Here is a 16,433-nt window from a genome sequence, read left to right as displayed (position 1 = left end):
AGGTTCTGGACAGCACTGCCCGGGAGGGGAGCTCTGGCCAGAGGCGAGGGCCAAGGGCACCAGCAGAGGCCTTGGGGGCAGGGGAGATGGTGCAACAGGGTCATACACAGGGGCATAGGCTGGGGACAGCGGGGTCTCACTGGGCGGACATGCCTGTCCCTGTGAGCTCCAGAACACCGGGCCCCGCTCCTGCTGAGACATGGGGTACACCATGGGGGTCCTCAGACCTCCCCTTGAAAGCAGAGAACAGACAGTCCTGGGGGCGCCTCAGGGCACAAGTGTGCAGCCGCCCCCCCACCTCCAGCCCCCCAGAAATGGCATCTCAGGTCCCAGCCCTTCTCTCTACTTCCGCTGCTCCCTGGGGCCTGGTATATCCTTCAGGGCCCATCCAGGCCTCAGCGCACATTGGCCTTCACCGGCTCTAGTGCCCAGTGGCACTGAGCTTTGACTCTCTTGTGTGGAAATCGGTGTTCTTTTCAAGCGACAAAAAAATGAGAGAAAATGACATCTGAATTCTGGTTAAACTCTTGCTGGAAGATCTTTTTTTTTTTTTTTCTTGAAGCAGTGTTTTGGTGAAGCTCTGTCCCTAAAATAAATAAATAAATAAATAAATAAATAACAACTTGGATTGCCGAGAGTCCCCAGGGCCGGAATGGTGCAGGCTTTGCATGCAGGAAGCCTCACTTCAACCCCCAGTCCCCTAGGGTCCCCTGAGCACCCCAAGAAGCAACTTCCCAAACACTAAGCACCATCAGCTGTAGCAGTTTCAGCACTGCCAGCTGGGACATGGGGGCCGGGGTACCCAGGAGGCTCCCCACACTTCCCTCACCCGCCTTGGGGGCTGTTGGCCGGGCTCCAGGCACCCAGCCAATGAGTTCTGTGAGCAGATGGGACCAAAGCTTCTAGAGGGGCCCTCGGCACCAAGCTGGGGTCCTCCTACCCCCAAGACCAGGGCAAGAGAAGTGGGAAGACAGGTCTTGTGTGCACCCGGCCAGGAGGCCACACAGAGCCACCCCGAGGCGTCTGGGCAGGGGTCCAGGGCCCAAACTCATGGGATGGGTGAGGGGCGAGGCCCCACATGGGCAAGGATGGAGTCGGGCAGAGGGTGGGGTGAACCAGCCGGGGAACCCCGGGACCCGTCCATTTTGTCCATTTCCCAAGTCAGCCTGCGAGTGACTGAGCTGGTGCCTCCCCTGCGGGCAGGTGCTGGCATCCCTGCCTGGGAGAGAGAGTGGTATACACACACACCGATATTCCCGGACTCCAGCCTGGGTGGGGTCGGGCTTGGCTGTGGTGCTGTGTGTTGTGTTTTTTTTTTTTTTAAGTAATTCCTCCTTTCATTTCTAATCTTAAAAGCCTTTCTTGCTCAAGCTGTAATTTGTCTGTCATCTCGCCTGTCAAACAACTTTATCTTTGTCAGAGGAGAAACCGGGTTTCTCAAACCCAAGCTTTGAACATTGCCAAGGGAGGCTCCTATTCCTGACCAAGCCACGTGGCTCTGGATTTGGGTCACTTTTAATTTTGCCCCCAGGGACTGTACATATCTGATGCCCAATTGATTTCGTGCTTCTGAGTGACAGACAGCTGGCTCCCAGAAGACGCCTCGGTGACCAGGCCACACTAGCCCAGAACCCCACTTTAAACACATCACACACACACACACACACACACACACACACACACACATACACACACACGCACATTTCCCTTTCTCCCATGCTCTGTTTGAAACCTTGCCCGGCATTCTAATAAGACTCCCACCCACCCTCCCATCACCCCTGCACTCTCCCTCATTAAAGCCCCTCCGTTCTTGCTCCGCTATCATCGGACAGACACAGCCCGGCCTCGCGCGAGGTAGGATAATTATGGAACGATTCCCTCCACGAAGAACGGGGCCAGCCGGCCACCGGGATGGGCTCCCGGTATTTTTAGGCATCATTAGCGCCCTGATTTAAAATTTCACATTTTTGTTTCTCGTAATTATCTTCTGATCGACTGAGCTGAAATTTCAGTCGCGGGGCCTCTTTCGCCGGGCTGCCTTTCCCAAACGGGTGTTGGGACTTTAATTTAAAACTTAACCAATTGAAAAATAAAGGTGGTGTGGAAATGCTTTTTGATTTGCAATAGGTCAAGCGATTGTCTCTCATCTGTGACGAGACGCCGGCCTGCATGCCGCGGGCTGTAATGAGTGTTATTTAAATGCATTGGGCACATATAGATTTTCTTAAGAAACATACAAGATAAATCTTTCGCTAAGAATCACTGGGGGTGGGGAGCAATCTGTGGAGGTTTTTTTTTTTTGTCTTTAGATTATATATTGAATGCTAATTAAAATGGATTTCATGTGTGTAAAGTGATAAGGGAGAGAGAATGAATGAGTTCCATTGGGATTCTGCTGCAAACCACACGTGCCGGTTGGCTTGGGAGTTGGGGGAAGTGGCAGCCTCAGACCTGGGGACCCTTCCCAGCCCACTGTCACTGCCCTGTGCCACACGTGCACCCGCTGCCTGCCATGGCTGGCGTTGGCCTGGGGACGGGGGCTGGGGGCTTGAAACCCTGCGTGACTAGGCTTGTGCTGGGGAGAGATTATTCTCTAGCTGTGTCATCCCTCCGACCTGTCTTCCACTTTGGAGACAGAGCCCAGACGCCCCTGTCAGAGTCCCTCCTAGCCTGTGGAATCTGGAACTCTACCTTAGTTTCCTCATCCGTGAAAGGGGCAACACCTCGAACCTGCCTCTGAGATTTGTGGTGAGGATTAAGGGCGTCATTTGATGAAAAGCCTTTGGTTTTGTGCCTGGCACCATGAAACCCCCATAGAATCCTTGGCTTGGAAGAGTCTGACCACCAGGGTCAGAAGCCACAGCCAAGAGCGGTTTGCCTGGGCTCTGGCATGGTGATGCGGCAAGGCCCGGCCTCTCAGAAGAGAACAGCAGGAAACCCTGTGCCTGGTGTAGCCACTCCCAGCCCTTCCCCCCACCAATCCCGCCACATGCACCCCTCCCCTGGACCCCTCCTCCACCTCCCAGACACTGCTACCTCCCCTCCACTCCTATGACTGTCAGCGCCCTGATACAGAAACTATAAGAATCCTGCATTCTGTGGGTGTTGGGGCGGGGGGCGAGGGAGAATGTGGAAGACAGCAAGAGGACGGGGGGGGCAGGGGGGACTGGACAAGAACTGTATGACCCCTGCCATTAAATAAAGGCAGAAGAGATGGTGGAGGAGAGGGATGAGGGGAGAATGGAGGAGAGACGAAGGGAGGGTGGAGGAAGGATGGAGGAGGGATGAGGAGGGATGGGAGGGATGGAGAAGAGAGATGGAGGTAAGGGATGGAGAGGGAAGAAATGGAGGAGGCATGAAGGGGAAGGATGGGGAAATAATAAGGGAGGATGGAGGAGGGATGTCAGGAAGATGGAGTGGAGGGATGTAGGAGGAGGGTAGAGGAGGGGTGGGGAGGGGCAGGGAGGGATGGAGGATAGAAGAGATGGGGAGGGATGGAGAGAAGGGATGGAAAGGGAAGGAGGGAGAGATGTAGAGGACTGGGGAGGATTAGGAGGGATGGAGGGATAGAGGAATAATGGAGGCATGGAGATATGAGGAGGGATGGAGCTATAGGGGAGGGATGGAGGGATGGGGGATGGAGGGATGGAGAGCGGGAGAGGGCTGGCGAGTGATGGAAGCCTAAGGAGGGATGGAGAGGATGCACAAAGACAGACATTTTCCACAGTGAGATCTTAGAGGAGAATACTGGGGGGTGTGCCTGTCATAGTTACACACACACATGCACACACACACTCTTAACAATCTCACACTCTCATAGAATCACGCGCCACTCTCTCACACAAGCTCTTGCACACCCTCATACACACACTCACACATCTTCTCACACACTCGCACACTCACCCGCACACTCGCTTCTGCTCAAGGGTCCCCGGGGTCCGTCCTGACCTGAGACTTGCCTGGCAGTTCCCAGAGGCCTTTTCTCACAGCCCAAGCCCCTGTCCCATCCTTCCCTGGGCCCCCAGTGTCCCCCTAAGTCCCCCTCAGAGGGGCAGTGCCAGCAGCAGCTGACTCAGTGAGTCCCTGGAGCTCTCGGGTCTGGCGGGGTGAAGACCCCCTTGGGCTGCAGGGGCTTTGATGTGGGTAGGAAACATGGGGAGCAGGACCCCCTGATTGGGAACCTGTGGTCAGCCCCTTTGTCTCCTAGTGAGGGACACCTGGCCCACCTCCATGTGGCCTCAGTGAGGATGTAGCACCTGCCAGACTGGGGCCAGTGAGGCTCCGCCCCAGAGGTCAGGAGGAAACTCGGGGAAACCCAGCTGGGCACAGCTCACAGGCGCCCATGGAATGGGGTCAGGAAGGAGACAGGAAGCCCCAAAGCCTGCAACAGAACCAGAGAAAGCGCATGGCCCACCCGGCTTCCTGAGCAGCGATTGGGTGGGAATGGCATCCAGTTGAGAAACACACACTCCCCACCTCCACCCTTCTAGAAATGTAAAAGGCAAAAATAATACAAGCCTCGAGGCGAGGAGCAGAAAACATTGTGTAAATTGCTCCCGGAAAAATATGGCCCAAAGGTGGCAATCTATTGAAATAGTTGTCATTGCCTGTTTGCTTAGGCTCCCTCCCTTTTGAAAAATAATGCATCTCAGCGGCCAGGCGCCTGGACCAGGATGCTGCATCCTCGGAGGACGCAAGCACTGCAGTGACCTCCCCGACCCTCGGGGCCACGTTGTCAGAACCGTGTGAGCGCTGCTGTGTCCCGGTGCAAATCCCAGCACCTGGCATTTGCACCTGCCCGATCTCGTGTCCCACGCTGTGTGTCTGTCCGTTGCTTGAACCACAGGAAGGCATTGCTCAGGGCGCTGGAGGCCGATGCCCTAGAACGGGTGCCCACAGGGGCCTCCCCATGGCTGGCTGTCAGCTGCTTCCCTGCGTGTCCTCAGAGAACCCTTTTGTGTGCTTAGACGCCTGCTTCTCATCCTCGGATTTCCTTATTTCACTCCCCCTCTCTTGTGGGCTTTTTCGGTGATGGGGTGTGTCAGGGAGGGGGTGGAGTGTCACACACTCAGTTGTGATGTGCAAGAGATTGTGCAGAAATCCCCGTGACGGCTGCCGAGATGGTGCTTGGCGCATGTAGGGCGGCGTCGGCGTCCAGCGCAGAGCCCCGAGTCCAGCCCTTGGGTCAGACTCCCACCCTGAGGGCCTCCTTTCACCTTCACCACCTCCTTAACTGGTCCATTGCTTACAAGGCATATGGCAGGGGGCAGGGGGCTAGAGCCCACCACCTCTGAGTAGAGGCGTCCAGCTCAGTTTGTATGAGCTGAGTAGAGCTGAGCACTGACTCCCAAGCCCTGCGCGGCGTGACTGAGCTGCGGGCTTTCCGGGGTTGGCGGCTACCTGACAGAGCCTCTCATGGATGCTCCGTTTCCACACGTGTCCCTGTGAACCACACACTCTGCTCTTTGGGAACTGAGCACCGTTTTGGGGGCAGTTTCTTGGAGCCACAGAATCTTACTGCAGGGAGGCACCTTGGGGACTGGTGAGGGACCAGACAGCCCCTCCACAGAGCTGGATGCCAGTGTGCCTCCCTCAGCGCCGTCTCTGGACCCCAGGGCTCCTCCAGCCCAGCGTCCTTCTGACCTGCTCCCTGCCCCCAGACTCACGCCAGCTTGCCAGGGGGCCTTTGAAAGAGACACCTAGTGACAGGCAGGACAGCCCAGGAGACAGAAACCTGTCCCTGCCGTGGCCGAGCACCGGCCTGCAGAGTCTGCCTTTCCTAGGAAGGTGTTCTTATTCATGTGACACACGCGATCTCGCTCACACCTGCCGCACACTTGGGATGCCAAGAGCAGAGGAAAGGAGCAGGCTGGCTCGTGGGTCCCATGCTCCCGCAGCGCTGTTATCCTCGGGGTCTTCTCCTTGCTCTTCTCATCGGGGCTAGGATGATTCGTGTTTGTGCTTGTTTTAGAGGGACTGAAATCCACCTCTTTAATTTTGAGTGTTTCGAGGCTACACCCTGGCTCTGTGCAGGATTCAGTCCTGGTGGGACTCAGAGGAACCTATGAAGTGCTGGGGGTCAAACCCGGGTGGGCTGCGTGCAAGGGAAGCACCCTCCCTACTGTACTATCTCTGGTCCTAGCAACGAGGGTTGCTGAGCACGCCCTCTACTGGACCCTTCCTTTCTCTGCCTCTCTGCTCCGTCCTCTTGGCTTAGGGACTCTCTGGCTTCCTTCCTTTGAATTTAGGAGTTGGATGGAGCCCAGCCTAGCCTGCCCGCCCCCTCCCGCTCCCCAATCCCTCCTCCTCCACGCAGCCCCAGCCATGAACAGCAGAACAGGTCACCTCTAAGTATTTAGACTTTGACATGAAGAGACTGGCTTAGGGAGGTCACCAGGTTACCACAAGGGCCCAGATGTTGCTGTGAGGCCACTCCTGTTCCCAGGGTGCCCTGGACGGTCCCATCCCTGCTGTTCTGGGGTTTTCAATTTAGATGCCATCCCTGTGTTGGGATGGTTGCTGATGGGAACCACAGTGATGTGTCCTGCCTGACCCCTCCCCCTGCGGCCCCGCCCTTGGGTAACTGACAGCTCCCTGTCCTTGCCAGAACTAGTCCCAGGCATGAGGGACACTTTGGCTTATGGGGTGCCAAGTCTGGGTTAGCAGCCTGTGGCCACGGTCTGCATCAGCCCCACACTGGGCTGGGAGAAAGCATTGTCCAGTAAGGGGCAGAAGAGGGGACAGGGACAAGCTCTCTAACTTGGGGTCAGGAGTACCATCACGTGGAGGTTCCCAGAGGTGCCTGATTCATGGGCTTCCCTGTGCCAACCCCCACCTTCTGAGTCTGTCCAAGCAGTGGACAAGCCATGGTTTGTTTTAATGCATAAGCGTCACAGATGGCAATTATTGCAGGAACTTGCAGTGCATGTAGAGTCTACCTCCTTCCGGGGAACACGAATAAAGGGGTCAGCCACGCTTGTCCATAGGTGCCCAGAGAACCTTCCAGAAACAGTGGCTCAGAGGGAACGTCAGGATGTCTTGCTCTCCAAACCACCCCCCAAATTGAGCCTGGTGACCAAGGACCTCGGTGTCCCTGAGCATCCCACTGCCCTCAGAGGTCCTGCTATACCATCTCTCTGGCCCCTAGAGCGGCTGTTTGTATTAGCTGTCCACCTGGCGCTTGCTTCCTCTCCGGGGCTGCCCTGTGAGGGACACACCTAGACAGGAAGGGCTAGCTGGGGCGACGCTAACCCCAGTGGAAAGGAAAGCCAGAGTGGAAGTCAGTGCTGAGCGCCCTCCCCAAAGTGCTCAGAGCCACACGGGCACCTGGGAGTCTGCATTGTCAACACCACGTGGGGACGAAGGAGGGACAAGCCCCTCCCTGGCTCTCTTGTCTCCTGGGTATGAGAGTCTCCACAGAAACTGGGGACTCTTGGGTCTTTCCCTCGACTCCCTGTGGTGTGTCATCCAGGGAGGGTGGGTCCCAGAGTCAGCCCAGGACACCTGGGAAGCCAGGGGAGGTCGGGAGGGAGGTGGCCCCAGAGATTCCTTCCTGTCGCCTCCGCTCCCAGGCTTATGCGACCTGTCATTGGTGCAGTAAAGTTAATGGAGTCAGCCTCCCGCGAAGGCGCCAGTTCTGGGCGCAGACTATACATCTTTGAAGTTAATGAGGTCTATTAATTGAGCTTATGCCCTTTTCAAGGAATGAGATTCTTGAAATCTACCAAACAGCAGCGTATCCATTTAGAAGCTGTCAGTGATGCCTGCATCTCCCTTAGGGCGGCGTGTGGGGAAGTGGGTCAGTCCCTCGCTGACATTTAGCCCAGCCTCTACCTCCTTGGGGGCGGTGCAGCCCATGTCATGGCCTCTACGGGCCTTGCAAAGTGCCCGAATCAGCCCATGGAGCCGTAAGGACTCAGTCATCCCTGGGGTACCTGTGTTCCACGGCAAAAGATGGAAAAGCAGGGGCTGGAGTTTTAGCGATAGCACAAGCAGGTAGAGCATTTGCTAACCTAGGTTCGATTCCCAGCATCCTATATAGTACCCCCAAGTACTGCCAGGAGTAATTCCTGAGTGCAGAATGAGGAGTAACCCCTGTGCATGCCAGGTGTGACCCAAAAAAAGCAAGGAAAAAAAAAGATGGAAAAGCCTCTAGACCCTCAGCCTTGGGCCCCGGACCCTGTAAAGGGCCACCACAGTGTAAGCAGGGAGCATGGTCAGGTCAGCGACCCCATTTCCTGGAGTGTAGACCTGGAGCCCTCAGGCGGACAGGGGGTAAGCAGAGACCCCGACGCTGTCCTCTCAGCCTCCTGCTCTCTTCAGGCCACTCAGTTGCGGAAGAGTGCGACAGGGTGCTGGGGGAGCCCAGAACACCTGCCTGAGGCAGAACTATGCGCTGGCCTCACTCCCCGAGGTGCCTGCATGGAGGCTGTGAGGACTCCGCCTGGCTGAGGGAAATCCTGGGGGCCCCCACAAAGGGCGGTACCAGCTCCCCCATCCCCTGCTGTTGGAGGGAGGAGGAGAAAGCAGGTCTCGTGGAGGCTAGGGAAGACCAAGGAGAAAGGAAGGCAGTGGACCGTGGTTCCACATGGCACTGCCGACAGGCCCCAGCTGCAGGGTGCCCTGAGGGCTGGCGGGTCCCTGTCCCCTGAGGAAGTGTGGCCATGTCACAGCTGGCAAAGTCACTTGTCATCTGAGTGCTTTCCTCCACTGTGTGTGTCATGTCCCAAGTTCCCATAGGATAATCCTATGTCCTGGGATTTCTTTGGTTGCTGGTAGCTGAGACTTTCTCCCCAGACTCAGCTTGTAGAACCTTCTTGGACTCTGTCAGCCCCGGGCCTGGCGCGATACAGAAAAGTCCCAGGAGGGGTTGCAGAGAGAGAGAGAGAGTCCAGGGGATAAGGCGCTTCCCTTGCAAATTGCTGGTTCGATCCCCGGCACCACATATGGTTCCCTGAGCACCCCCGGCTCCGGCCCCCAAACCCAGAAAGAATAAAAAGAAAGTCTCGTGAGAGGTCCAAAGAGCTGTGAGACTTGGATGGGGAGAAGAATCCTCACTCCCGCCTCAGGCTGAGAACCCACAGACCACAGCACAGTCCCAGCCTCACGACCACCCCCCTCCCCATCTTCACACTGGCTCCACCCCCTGCCCTCGAGTTAGGTTTCTGCTAGAATCCGAGTAGATTCCAGACAGCTTCGGTATGTAAACATCTAGGCTTGGGGCTTATTTCAGGTAAGACTTGCTTTTTCTCTTAGCTTCTGCTTCAGGGTGGAAAATCAAGGACAGGGACCAGCAGAGGTCAAGAGTGGGGTCCCCTGTTCGTTCTGCTTGTCTCTGCCAGGGCGCCCCTGTTGGCTTCTCCTGGGGTGAAGGTGCTGCTTTCAGGCACTGAATCCCCGCCCCCACGCCCCCACCCCACTTGGGAGCACGCATTTAGATTCTGAGGAGCACGCAATTGGGAGTATAGCACGTTCAAGGCCCCCAGAACCCCGAAAGGTCATAAGCCTTTTATTTTCACCTCTTTTCACTTCCTTTCTGCTCTGATCGATTTCTGTGGGCACATAAGAAAACACAAGAGGCAAAAGCCTGCAACTTCCAACGAAATAAAATATTCTGCAGTCAAACCACACACCATAAAGAAATAATTGCAGTCTGTATATATTGCTAATGGACATCTCTCAGCAATTCCCTGTCTCATAAGCTTTAAACACAGACATTAGTATAAATATGCAGAAATCCCCATTCGGGCAAATTACTCTGCATTTCTGAAAGCAGGAAGATTAACCGTGTGCTGATATCTCTGAAGGGGCTCAGCAGAGCAGAAGGAATTGGCTGGGCCTCTCAAGGAGGGGGCCTGGCTGGCCTCACCTCTCCCTGTGCTGATTCTCCGGAACACAGCCAGCACAGCCCTGGCAAGAGGGGACCCACCGCGGCCCACCCCACCCACTGGCCGTCACTTCAGTGTCCTGCTTCTGGTGCTTTCCGGGGCCCCAAGGCTCCGGCAGGGACCAGATGGGGAGATCCGAGGCCTGAGGAGGGGTGAGGAGGTCACAGACCCGGCAGGGAACTGGCACTCAGTCTCTCTCTTCCCCACACTCCTGGAACCCCCATTTCCATCCCTTTCCTTCCCTGCTCACTCCACTGAGGGTCCCCGAACTCCCCCCACATCCCCAGGTCAGCACCCAGAAAGGGTCTCTGTCTCCTGGAGGCCCAGCAACCTGAGCCAGGAGAACCTGAGAGTTGCCATGCACGAGTCTGGGAGGGAAGCCCCTTCCTCTCAGGGCTCACCAGAATGGAACCACAAGCAGCACCGGGTTGCCAACACTGGGGGTGACAGTGTCTGGCTATTAAAGGGAGGGTGCGAGGGTCAGTCTGGGGGACAGCAGCACCCTGACTCCAAGCTCCCAAAAGCGCCCTCATGGCCCAACACAGGCCCCCTGGCCCCTTTACAGATGCTCTTGGCTTTCCCTGCACAGAGGCCACCAGGACAGACGGTGACACAGCACATGCTGACAGGGAAAAGTGAGTGACGAACCAGGCAGGGAGCCCGGTGGTCGGGGTGTGGATGGTTATTTATTCTGCAGTGACAGAGGAGTGCAGCCTGGGGCCTTGCACCCAGATGGAGCTGGGTGCAGATTCTTCTCTGCCCACAGACCACCATGCTCCGCCCCACCACATCCCCTGACACCCCAGTTTTCACATCGGAAAGCTGGGTCCCCAAGCCCAGGAGTGGAAAGCTGGAGCCTCTCCCCAGATGCCCTGAGCATCCCCGCCCGCATCTCAGCCACCGTTCTCAGGTCGGCCTCCCCCACCCAGCCCCAAACGACTTCACAGCACCCCTGTCCAAGGCCGATTTAAATCCTAAATATCCAGGTCTCAAGACCATGGCCGTCCACCCACTAAAGGAACATCACAGGACCAAACCAGTGGTGATAGGGGATGTCTGGGAGGTGTGTGGCGCCCCCTGGGGTTGTGCTGTGGGCAACCAGAACAGCTCGTAGGCAGCAGGTACTCAGGGAGGTTGAGGCGGGGGAGGGTGGTACTCAGTGAAGCTCTTACCTTCCAGGTGCTCTCCTAAGTGTTCCACAGGGACAGACACATTTCATTCTCACGACCGGCCAGAGTGATAGTACAGTGGAGAGGGTGTTTGCCTTATATGTGACTGACCCGGGTTCAATCCCCAGTACCCTATGTGGTCCCAGAAACCACCAGGAGCGATCTCTGAGTGCAACTCCAAGCACTGCCAGGTATGGCAAAAAAAAAAAAAAAAGAATCCAAATCAAGTTGATTTTCTCACACAGTTCTGAAGCTGGTGTGGTTGGAACCCTGACTGAATAAACAAATGGACTCAGAGACACAAAGGCACTTTCCAGGGTATCGCATGGTCGGGGACAAGAGGAGTCAGAGCCTGGGTCCAGGTGTGGGCAGGAGCATCCACAGCAGATGTGCAGATGGTCAAACCGCGAGGGGGTCAGGACGCCCGCTGTCTTCCCAACCCTCCGCAGAGAGTCTTGGAGGCTTAGGAGCAATGAGCCCTGGAGGCAGAGCTGCCCTGCAGCCAGGCCTGAGGAGGACCCCAGGGCTGCAGAACCCTAAGTCCCCACGGAGACTTCCTTCTGCCTCTCTGCTCTCACAGTCAGCCCCAAGCCCACCCTGCTGGCCCACCTCCCCGCTCTGCGACCTGCCTCTCGGGGCTCGGTCCTCTGCTCCTATCCCTGCCCCCAACTCCAGCTTCTCACCACTCCCCACTTCCAAGTCAGAGCAGCTTCCCAACATGCGTCCAACCGGCCTAAGTCCTCAGGGGACCTCATTTCTCACTATGTCCCCACCTTGCAGTCCCCTGGACACAGTTCAGCAGCCAGGTCGCGTCAGCCTCTGCACCCCTGTTCTACTCAGTCCTGCCTCTGCCTTGTGCCTCTGAAGATCCTTCTAGACCCCAGCACCAGCCTAGGGCTTCCAGGACGCCCCTCTGGTTGTCTTTTTTCCCAAGACAGGGCCTGGGCTGGTGTCCAGCAGGTGGGTGGCCAGCAGGAAGAGTCTGGTGCAGTTCTCTGCACCCCAACTGGGGCTCTAATTAGCCCAGCTCTCACCACCTCCACCCTTAGCCAGCACTGGCCCCGTCTCTTCGGACCCCAAAAGGAATTCCCCCAGAGATGAGGCATCTTGTCCAAGAGGCTTCCTTGGGGTCCCCAGAAACTATCCCCTGACTCCCAGTAGCTGCCACACAGAAACTGCATGGAATGACAGAGAACTGTGGGGACTGTCCCAGTAGAAGCTGGGTGTCACAGCTGAATGGGGAGATAACTGCGCCCCTCCCCTCCCCTGGCGCCAACGCCAGACCCACACAAGCACACAACCTGCCTGCTCTCCAAAGCACTGCAGCACCCGCCCTGCTAAGCACTAGCTGGGGGTTGGCTTGGTGTCCTGAAGCCCTAGGGGCTGGGGTAGGCGGGTTGGGTGGGGGTACAGGACTGTACAGACCCCAGTTCTCTGAGATTCCTTTCCTGGTGACTGGGGACAACCCATGCAGATCAACAATCTAGTGGGCTGAGTAGGTTATTTATCTGGAAGGAGGAAGCTGTACCTCTCCAGTAGTGATTCCTCACTGACCCTTGCCCAGCCCTGGCTCCCAGGGGAAGAAGGGAAGCGAGATGATGAATCATGGCTCCCAAACGCCATTTGCAGGGAGCTCCAGGACCAGCTGCAGCCAAAGGCTGTGGTCCCGCGTGACAGTGCCATCAGCCCCTGGGAGCCACTGCCCTTGAGAGGTGCCAAGGTTGCTGAGCTGCCTCTGGCATCCCTGGGCAGAACTTTGGGTTTGTTGCTCTCCTCATTGTATCCTGAGTGGCAGGCACGTGTTAGGTGCTGGTTGAAGACCTACTGAATGAATGAATGCATGAATGAATGATTCTCAGTGCCCTGCTGACGGTACTGCGGCAGTGGCCCGTGGGGCAGGAAGGGTGAGAGTCCGGGAGGGTGGAACAGTCAGAGCAAGGTCCCAGGACTGGCTCCTGGAGTCTAGGCGTATGCAGGCACAAGTCACCCTAAAGAAAGCCATTTTCGTGTAGTCTTCGGCTTCCATCAGTGACTTCTTGCCCACCTTCTATCTTGTCGGAGCTCATGCAGGATTTCATTTCATCATCGCCCATAGACCATAGGTACTGACTGGCTCTGGGATAGCCCCTGCTTCTGCATGCTCTTGGGCAGTAAAGAACCGCTCCTCTTCTGTCTCCTGAGGGGTCACTATCACCCAGTGTAGCTTCTGATCTCTGGAAATTCCGTTTACAGCTTCATCTGGTATGTCTATTTTGCCTCTCCTCCGTTCCTGAAAGCCTGAGGTTTGCTGGCTGTCTCAAGCAGATCCCTCCCAGGGATCCAGCAGGTTCTAAACTCAACTCTTGGGCTTTGTCGTATTCCCATCCACATTTGGCCCCTCCCACCCAGCCTTGCCTGACCCAGGGATCTCACCCAAGGGCCCCACCAACCAGCCCTCCCGCCTGCAGCCTCCACCACCAACTTCCCCTCCTTTACTCTACCATGACAATTATGGTATACCTGGGACCCTGACCGCTACCTTGCCAAGTGCCCAAAAATCCTCCTGGCCCTTGGAGGAACACCTTCCTGCCCAGAGGAAGGCTAGGATGTGTAGTTTGAGATGGGGGTGGGGGTGTGCAATGCGACCAATTTAATAAAACTATAAGGGTTTCTCCCTTCTCCCTTAAACTATAGTTCTTCTCCCTTATACAGTCTGAGGTCCTGTCTTTGCTTCCAAGCACTTCCAAACTAAGAGTTAAAACTTTCAAAGCAGAGGGGCTGGAGTAATATCACAGAGGGTAGGGCGTTTGCCCTGCACACGGCCAACCCGGGTTTGATTGCCAGCATTCCATATGGTCCCCTGAGCACCACCAGGGGTAATTCCTGAGTAAAGAGCCAGGAGTAATCCCTGTGCATCACCAGGTGTGACCCCCCAAAAAGAAAAAAAAAACAATAAAACGTTCAAAGCAGAGCCCTTAAGTGAGTCCAAGCTTAATTCAACTCTTCCTCTGCCATTGTGGCCAGAGAAAGTTCTCTGAGCTTCCTTTCCTGCGGGTGACTGGGGACGATTCATGCAGATCAACAATCTAGTGGGCTGAGTCTATCTCAGAGCAGAGGGCTTTTCAAGGAGTCGCCACTTCTTCCTCCTCCTCTGTGGCCCTCATCCCCACTCTCCAAGCTGAGAATGATTGAGAAGCCACTGGGTCTACATGCCAGGATCGGGAGTGGGGGGATGCCGAAAAATGGCACAGAGCTGGGACGTAATCAAATCCTCCCCGCCAGGAGTATATGCATGCTTCCCATGCACCTCCTGGATCCGGAAACACCAACTGGTGTGGTCCCAAAACAAAAAAAATAAAATAAAATACTGTTTCGGCAGTACCTGCCCCTTGGGAAGCAGACCAGAGAGGCGTCGCCTTCCTCTGTTCTAGCGATTCTAATGTTAAGGCCCTATTTCCTCCTGCTGCAGACATGCGCAGGTCAAAATCTAGCCTCGCCCCTCCAGCGCCCCCCCCCCCCCCTCCTCTCCCCGCCGCATCCCCGGGTCTCAGCATCCCTGGGCAGCAGCATCCCGGGGCCGCCTCATCCCTGGGTCGCACCGGAGCGAGGCTCCGCCCCGTGACGTCAGGCTCCGCCCCCAACGCCAAGGCGCCAGCAGCCCTGGAGGGACCTGGAAGTTCCCACGCGGGTGCGCGTGTCTGTAAAGGAACATTTGCATATGCGCAGGCTGGATATTTATAACTTCTCTTCAGCCAGTTCCAAGTTATTGATGTCTTAAAGTGACTTTAATCTGAGCCTTCTTTTCTTCAAATGGGCTTTTGATTTCCGGAGTGATATTATACATGGCTGTAAGCTATTGACTGAGCGATCGCCGTTGTGTTCTCAATGTGCTGAGGCTGAAAATCGGCGATATAAATAAACTTCCTCTGGTAGAATCATTATAAAGCACAAGCAGCAGAAATTTATGGAAAGAACAGATTAAATGCTTAGACTTAAATTCTTCAGTGTGCTGCCTGCCCTAAACTGCTGTGTCTGGAGTTTGGGCTGCTGATTCAGGTGGAAAAAATCAAACGGACACATCGCTTGTCGGTGCATTTTTACTATGATCTATTGTGTTGCCAAAAGAGAAAGCTCAAAAGCTGCCATTGATAATCCTGGTTAAAACTTGGAGCATAAATTATTAAGACGTGTAGTTTCTTTTCAGTTGGGGACTGGGGCGTGCAGCACAGTAAAGAAATATAACATCAATATGTGCTTATGCATTGTAATGTGGGACATTTTTATGCCCGTAATAAAACATTCCACCTACAACTATGTTTATGAAAGCAACAGATAGGAAGATCCATAATGCCACTTAATAGAGTTAATCACCTCCCATAGGGATACTTTAAAAAGGCTTTTTATTGCATGTGGAAAAGCTCTGACCATAATTAATACTCGGCACCCTGTCAGGTGCCAGTCAGAGGGCGGAGGCATCAACGGGAACACAATGGATCACACGGGTGGGCTGGGCAGGGGCTCAGGCCTCCCTCCAGCTGTCTGAGCTCCAGGTTTTAAATCAGGATTCTAGCCTCTGTGTCAAACATTGGACTCTGGCCGGCGCTCTGGGTGCTAAATTTTAAGCTTTGAACTCTAGATGTAAATTCTGAGTTGGTGCTGGTCTCTAAGTTCTGAACTCTAATTCCCAGCTTTGGTGTGCCCCCACCCTGCCTGAATGGCTGTACATCTATCTTCTACATGTACATCAGTATTCTCTGCACCCCCAGGACAAGGGTAGCGGGACAAGCTCCAACTGGCTCTGCCTTATTCCATGCACCACAGTCAGCCCAGAGGGAGAGCTGCTCCCTCAGGAACGGACCCCAGACTCACTTACCAGGCTCACACATGCCTCAGGGGGCTCTCCCCCTCCAGTGGAGTCGCCACTGTCTCCTCAATCCCTTGTCACATAGCTGTTGAGTGGCGAGACCCACCAGGCTCTTTCAGACAGACCAGAAAGTCCCGGTGACCGGCCAGCCTGATATTGAGGAGAAATCCACCCTGTACAGCACTGGCTTTAAGCCTACATGGTGGAACAAGCAGTGAGAGGGAGAACCCTCAAACCCAGAGCCCCAAGCTCCCTCAAACGCCTTGCCCCTCCTTCCTCCCAGACTCTTCTGAGTGTGCAAGTACTTTCTCCTGGAAAGTTGGAGAAACATGAAGGGGAAGTAGCCCCCGTGGGCATGCAGGAAGGGAGGCCCACAGCTGCTGGCGGGGTAGATATGGGCACCAAGAGGACCCCGGAGGAGAGCTATCACCCATACCTTAGCACTTGGGTGCCTGGCAGAGAGATTGCGAGTTGGGACAGAATAGGCCTGATCCGGAACTCATTGGCCCCACCCCTCCCTGCTGTCCTCAAGCA

The 16,433-nt window shown here is 55.6% G+C and overlaps 1 protein-coding gene across 1 annotated transcript in view; it reads left to right on the top strand.

Moving 5' to 3' along the window:
- Positions 1 to 16,433, top strand: part of KLHL29 (kelch like family member 29) — a 257,496-nt gene that overhangs the window by 213,347 nt on the left and 27,716 nt on the right. The window lies entirely within an intron of this gene.

The sequence above is a fragment of the Sorex fumeus genome, unplaced genomic scaffold (genome assembly GCF_029834395.1).
Source record: "Sorex fumeus unplaced genomic scaffold, SorFum_2.1 ptg000006l, whole genome shotgun sequence".
NCBI classification, from domain to species: domain Eukaryota; kingdom Metazoa; phylum Chordata; class Mammalia; order Eulipotyphla; family Soricidae; genus Sorex; species Sorex fumeus.
Note: the sequence above shows the minus strand (reverse complement) of the source record. Positions and strands in the feature narration are given on the sequence as shown.